Source organism: Saccostrea cucullata, unplaced genomic scaffold, assembly GCF_032062105.1.
Source record: "Saccostrea cucullata isolate Sc308-1 unplaced genomic scaffold, CSIRO_AGI_Scuc_v1 ctg4029, whole genome shotgun sequence".
Classification (NCBI taxonomy): domain Eukaryota; kingdom Metazoa; phylum Mollusca; class Bivalvia; order Ostreida; family Ostreidae; genus Saccostrea; species Saccostrea cuccullata.
Window position 1 is genome coordinate 31,329 of NW_026940058.1, and position 7,569 is coordinate 38,897.

General features: G+C 33.2%; 1 long non-coding RNA gene across 1 annotated transcript; it reads left to right on the forward strand.

Annotated features, from left to right (window-relative positions):
* Positions 1–3,018: 3,018 nt before the first annotated feature.
* Positions 3,019–7,362, forward strand: LOC134254682 (uncharacterized). The gene is made up of 3 exons (XR_009989365.1): positions 3,019–3,059; positions 5,721–5,845; positions 7,048–7,362. It is a non-coding gene; the product is annotated as an uncharacterized LOC134254682 (long non-coding RNA).
* Positions 7,363–7,569: the final 207 nt, after the last annotated feature.

Consider the following 7,569-nt stretch of genomic DNA (forward strand, 5'->3'; position numbering starts at 1 on the left):
TGTGGGATAGGGAGATCAACTGTGGACCCGCCCTAACACAAGAAGCCCTGACCCAGGGCTAGAAGTGGAAATGCATTTTCTCTTTGTTACTCTGATCTACCTCTGGGTATTAAGTAACCAAAATAAGCATGCTGAGTGTATAATTATGATAAGCAATGGTGCCTCTTTCTAAATTGTGAATTTCATGGCCTCTGGTTTAAAACATGAATCAAATTCAATTGTTAGAAAGTTGTCGCAAGATACTCAGGTGACCTACATGTATAAGGCCCATGGGCCTCTTGTTTATTAACAAATTCTTTAGCCAGTACAAGTGAATGTGTTGATTTAAACATTGATGTAACCGATTGATTTATTAATCAAGCAACTGCAATACAATAGACTGACTGTTTCACACGTTATTTTAATCACTGAAGCGGGGAAATATTTGTAGTAATGAGGATCCATTTATCTTTAAGGAGGCTAGGGGGTGAAATAAATTAACCACCAGATATAATTTATTTTTTAGATATGATATTTTATGCTTTCAACTATCAATTAGCAAAGAAAAAAATCATAAATTTTAATTTTGAAATTTGATCATTTTAGTATATCTTAATATGGAGCTCTTCTTTTAAACCACCCAACCACTTTAAAACAAGCAACAAAGTCAATATATCCGCTACATTGCGAATCTCAACTCATTACCGCTACATATCGAATCGGCCAGCAATAAGCATACATGCCCCAAACCTTCTCTGATGTCGATATAAACAACGTGGTGTCGATATAGTCAATATTCTTATTATATTAAGTTGATCTGTATGCGATTTCGATATCGACGATATGGAGAATTTAATGTCGATATCGAACTGAACCATAACGTAAATTTTATTGGTAAACCTTGTGACGATATCGTAATTATGATGTCGATATCGATAAAAAGGAATTGACGAATGTTGGAATCATTTTGAAATATTACAACTGTATGACATTATCTAACAATAGGCCCATTTGCCACATCGCTCGTTGAGCACGTGGGCAAGTTAAAAACAGTATGGAAAATGTTACTTGTTGGGGGAGGGTCTTTTTGATTTTTCTATTACTTGAGAATGTCACTATATCAAAAAAAGAAAATTTTTCAAGATTTTTCCAACATATTACTTGATCTTCCTTTTGACTAAACAAAGAACAACGTTCACTTTTGCCTTATTTGGCCCTGTGAATTTCTGAAAAACTGAAACTACATAGGTTTTGTTAACAATGCATTGAGTATATCACTTAGATCTTTAGTGACTGCGTATCTATAAAAGATGATGTAATTTTCTGGCTAGTCAATGCATTATGACGTCACGAAATGCGTCAATGGTTTTCACCCATCAAATTTCCCGCGCATAGATGGCGCTCGTGTACTAGAGGTTATACTTTCGGAATACCTCGGACGACTTACTAAAAGAAGCGAAAGTAAATTGCATGAGTTCAGTCTAATCTTTATCCAATTTCTGTTGATATTTGATTCCAATGCCACAATATTGTTGTGTACCGAATTGTACAAACTTTGGAGGCCATAAATTTCCGGAAGACCCCAGTATAAGACAGAAATGGCGCGTGGCCGTAAGAAGAATGGACCCAAAGACAAAACGTTTATGGCAGCCTGGGAAGCACGACGTCGTGTGTTCCTCCCACTTTAAAGACACAGATTACAAGATCACACTATTAGGTTAGAACAGTCACATTTCCTTTTTCCAATTTTTATAAATATTAACTTATTGTCACTTATCAAACCTATTTAAATGATACATTTATATAGAAATCTTTATTAGCTCAATAGCTGTTGATCAGCTTTGAACAGTTTTGGCCAGCTAATTTTAACTCTTGTTTACATTAGTATAACCATAATTTGGTATAAATTAGAGGCCTAAGCGGTAATGATATTAATAAATGGGCTATAAAAAATTGATTATATTGTTATTTCGAACTCCAGGTTGTCTTATGTAAACAATGTTGTGCAAATGTATAATATTGCAGAAGTTTATTTGTTTGTTTATTTTTATGTTCTGTTGCTTTGACTTTGTTTGCTTTGTGGTTTGTATTTATTTTTCAGGACCTCATATTTACAGAATTTTGGTGACAATGGGCTGGTTCCAAAGTCAACAAAACAGAGCATATGAAAAGGATAGCTGGTTTTGTACCTAAGGCGTAGCTAGCCAGGATAAATTGAAATTTGCTCAGATTTTTTACTTTTTTTTCTTGAGTTAAGGGTTTGCTTTTGTGTTCAGTCAAGTGAAAATCGTATAAAATAAAAACTTCAATATTTTAATAAATACTTCTTGCTTTTTCATAAAAACTGACCCACGACACCTTCTATTGCAAAGCTGTCTTGAGATGTATTCAAATTGGTTGTCACTTGCAATGTCTTGCAGCAGCAATGTGCATAATACACTTGCAGGACTGCACAGCTGCAGGTCTAATAAAACAGTAACATGACATTTGTTGTATATGTACAGATAGTTGAATGTCATGGGTACAACTATTTGTTTTGTTCCTAGCAATTATATGCGTATTTTTTCTATAATTGTATGTTTTTCACCACCTATGCATGTCTGCCATGCGAAATCGGTGGGTTGCCATTCCCTTGATTCCGGTATTGAAAACTATTGAATATTTTTATAATCCGTTGTCTCTAGTGCCCCCATTACACAAAGAAATTATAAGTAGGTATCTCTTAAAACATGTCCATGTGTTGAAAGTATCGATCGAAATATTTCATATTGTTGTTTATAAAAGTTACATAGATGTTTACTTCGTATCATAGAATGCTCCTTCTTGGATTTTACAGTGGACCTGATAAATTAATACGCGCCCAGTTTTAGCAGTTTCGATTGAAGTAACGCCTGTTATTCCTTTAGCAGGTAAGGCAATAAAATACTTTTGGCTAAATAAGTATATTAATCCTACAGATGGAGTGTGATGTCAAATAATTTTAAACAATATTGCACGAAAATTAAGAACTATATTCGCTATGCGTTGTTTATTTCTGATGTCTGTCATGCGATATTCGGCTAAAGTGAAAGTAGGAGTTGGTAAGTGGAATTTTTGTGTTTATTGTGAAATATAAGCCTTATCTCAGATATCTTACAGAACTCCTAGTGTCAGTAATTACATTTTGAGATGACAAAGCCTGTGATCTGGTGCACATCAATTTTAAATAAGTTGAACATTATACGGAGGATCCGAAAATTTCCACGTGGTTCTTGCAGACCACGATTAGGTCAGCTGTAGGTAGCGGGGAACTAATAAATTTGTTACTTTGTTTCAAATACCAAGTGTTCGTCATTTTTAAAAATACTTTGAAGTTAAAAACAGGTTTTCAAATATTATGAGTAGAGTAAATTTGGTTTCATTAATGAGCGATTAATAGTTGTGTAAGAACGGATCATCCTTCGTTGAGCCTCAGTCACTCAAAGTTAAATGTCCAATGACGGCTACGTGAAACAGCTCTACGTATTAAACAAATATATAAAATCAGTTGTGTTATTTGTAAATCAAAATTTTGATATTCAATTTTTTTTTTGTTTTGTTTTATTTTTTGTGAAAGGAGGTGCACATGGTGCAAGTATTATAATTCTTTATATAATGATATTCACACAAGATTGTACTACAGTGGAGTCGCCAATTCCGGGTCGTCTCCAATTCCGGGTCACTCGCGTGTATTTTATGTCTAGTGTTAAAATTTAAGCGCAAAAAACTTAATGAATACGCTGGTCATGAAGAACTGGTCTTTCTGTTTGTTATTAATTACAAAATTTTGAATATCAGCTTTAAGAGAGCATCCGACAATCGAAATTCTGAAACACACGCATTAAAGACTTGGATGTTTCTGTTGCGGTGACGGGCTACTTTCGTTTTTGTTCGCTGCAGAAATGCTGATATAAAAGTTCTAGATAAATAATAAGAGCTCGAAAGTATGACAAATGCATTTAGTTTTAACTCAGAAATCAATCATAATGATCGCTGCTCAAATAAAATTATAATGAGTATTAAATCAAACTGTAGTAGTTTCTCCAATTGCGGGTCACGCAATCTCGTGGCATGAACATGTCAAAATTCTATGTACAAAACCAATCGACAACCATGTATTTACCTTGATTATCAAAAGTATTCTAATGGAAAATATTTTTTCTAAAAATTAAAATCGAGTTAACCCTTCACATGCTTCAATGCATTTTTTAAATAAATTAATTTAATTGTACTATTTTTAATCCTAATACATTTTTTTTTAATTCTGCATACTGCAATTTGTTTTGTTGTAATTGTTTTAAAAATAATTTAAACATATTTTTGTGGTTGTTTTACTTTTTTTCCAAACTGGATGAATTGTTTTAAGTTTCAACATCATAAAAATCGTGTTCCGAAACGTTCCATGAATAGTACACGACCGTGAAGTCACATGACCCGGAAATGGAGAAAATGATTCGTAACTGGGGAAGCTAGGCCTTGCTGAAATACCCCAGTATATATTGTTCCCGTGTAGCTACTTTGAAAACGAAAAAGTGGTTGGATGACTCACTATTTGTTCTTTCAATACATATATTGCATGAAATTTAAATTGAACAAATTTGCAAAATATCAACGAAACACACTTACGTGACCCGGAATTGGCGACTTCACTGTATATAAGTAGAAATATACAAGTCATTTGGACCATACTCAGTCTGATTTGCAGATTAGTGCAGCTAGTATATGAAGATGTCATTGGGGAAAAGTTATTTAAATTAATGATATATAAATTATTCCTCAAATGAAAAAAGCAGCAAAACTGAACAAATATTTTTTCATATCATTGGCGTCGGAAGCAAATTGAAAGTGGGGGGGCTAAGTGTAAAAAAAAAAAAAATTTACCTTCCAAAAAAAGGAAATGTCCATTTCCCAGATGCGAAAGTCCTATTTCGTGGGGGGAGGGGGGGTCGAACTTTAGTACCTAAGTTTTTCTCCAAACACCAAAACTTTACCCATTTTTAGCCTATCCTGCGAGGTGTCTGTGGAAAGTGGGGGGGGGGGCTAAACCTACAAAACAAGGTTCTATGTCTATAGTAAGTATATATTTGGAAAAAAAGTGGGGGGGGGGGGGCTAAGCCCGCCCAAGCCCCCCCGGTTCCGACGCCTATGCATATTGAAAAATAATAATGAATGTATGTGTAGCCACCACTTAATATCTCTAAGGTTAGTATTATTATTTTTTTCGTTGAGGACCTATATTATAATGGTACAGGCAAAGCTTATTATTTCTAACATGATGGAACTAATTTTTAATTTGATAAATCTGATAGAAATCGACACATTGAGGTTAAAATGTGTCAAGAAAAAAATGGGAAAAAACTTTTCAAGGAAATATGAATTTTAAGATAACAAACAGTAATCAAATTCAAAAGTCCATTGAAAATGAAAAATTCAAGCAGAGCAAACAGGGACCTCTAAAAACATCAGAGGTGGGATCAGGTGCCACAGAGGAGTAAGCATCCCCTTCCGAATGACGTTCAAGATATTGAAGCAAAACTATATTCTTTTAAGACCTCAGTGATAAAACTTTTTGGGATGCACTTTCAGTAAATAAATACCATTCAGTTAAAACACTGACACCCTTCAATAAATATTAATATTATTTAATAGCTAGACTTAATTAAAAGAATTTCCTTTGAACTTTTTTATAAAATTTATTGTTACTCTGTTTACCATGTTTACAGAATGCCTTGTTTCACTAAAAAGAACATTGCTCAGATATTTTCTCTGGACTACCAATTTCTGTACTTCATGTGATGCCGTGTTGGAGCCCTCCCAAGAACCTCCCTTGTAGGTGTTCTATAATAAGGTATGAGATGTGTTTTATATCACAATGAAATGATTCTGTAAATTTAATATAAGGGTTTAACACAGTATAATTGTTATATCATAGTGAGCTGAATTCAGATGTTCTTCTATGTCTACATAATGAAAGAATGTACAATTTTTATGATGAGAAATGTATATGCAGTTGGATGAAAAGAAAGATGTTGTTTAAATGAATGTTGTATATATAATGTTGTGTCCATCAAATTGTCTCAAGCCATGGTCAGAGTCTGCCTACAGCTCTCTCAGGGAACTAACTTTGTTTCAGCATCGATGCTGATTTAAATGCTTTCTTTGCTTGCTGATGCTGATGGCAATGCTTAGCAGCTAACTGTTTTTGAAAATGCTTATCCTGATGCTAGCTGGTTGCTGAATCAAAGCTGATTCTATATTCACTGATGCAGATGCTGATTTATGAAACAAAATTAGTTCCTTGTACTGTACCCATGGCTGCTTGGACATATAAAGTAATCATCAATCCTTATGTAGGCCTATAACATCATGTTATAAAATAAATCAATGTACATGTATATTGCATGGGCCTTAACAGTAAACAACAAATGTTAGGTAAACAGTCTGTATGAAGACATTAAGGTCACATAAGAGGTTATTTTTAAGTAATAAAAGTCTTCAATCTCTTTTGGGAGGGACTGTTTCTGATCATATCTTGTAGCTTATTAACACAGGTCATTATATCAGGTTTTTAAAATTCTGCAATCAAATCCTACCTTGTAATTTAACCTTAAGATTTTGTACTGAAACTTGTTTGCCTCATTTAAGAACATGATCTTATATGCTTGTCTCGATCATTCACTTCCCAAAGAAGGATGACATGACCACCAGCTGAGTTTACCTTGATCTTATTTATGGTTGACCTCTTTGTATAAAATTATAATCATTTATCTCTAGTATATGGATTAAACTACTGTGATCTACACAATTGTAAATTAAAATGAGAAACAAATGTATATTCAATGCAACAAACAGTTTTGGCCAATATTTACAATGTTACCATAATTGCTGAGGGGTGTGTAATCTTTGGCCCTGAAATTTACTTGTCTATCTTTTAATGCTTTTTTCTTAGTCACCACTGTCATGATGTAAAGATTTATCATTCAATTCAATTTTCTTCTTTGATAGTGATACTGTATTGTTTTTTTAATGTTATGTTATATTATTTTACAGATTTCAAATTAAAAGAGGAAATGGTTCTAATGACAGAGGCTTTGTCCATGTTGGTTTGTCTCAATCTTTTGGAAAACAGTGTTGCAGAAAATATCAGCAACATATGAAGACTCTGATTTAGTTTATTACAATGTGACTTGAAAGTTATATCTGATTTCATGGTAGTATTTACACATGTGTTGAACGTTCCGAACATCATTGAAAAAGATTATATGATGACAATAAACAAAAATACATATATGAACTTTCCACAAGTTTCCAATGAAGAACATTTTGGGATCTTGGTAAAGGATATTGTAATTAAAATTTTTACCTGATTTATATGTGTTCTTGTTCAGTGCATCAAATGCACAAAATGTTTTTAATTCAGACTTTTGAAACCAGTGCTTAGAACACAGGTCCCAGATATCCTCATACTGCAGTTATATTGTTAAGATTGAAGTTTATTTTTAAAATTATACCTTAACTATATCTGTAAAGAAACTTTTTAAAAAATTAGTCAAACTTGTATATATGCTGGTT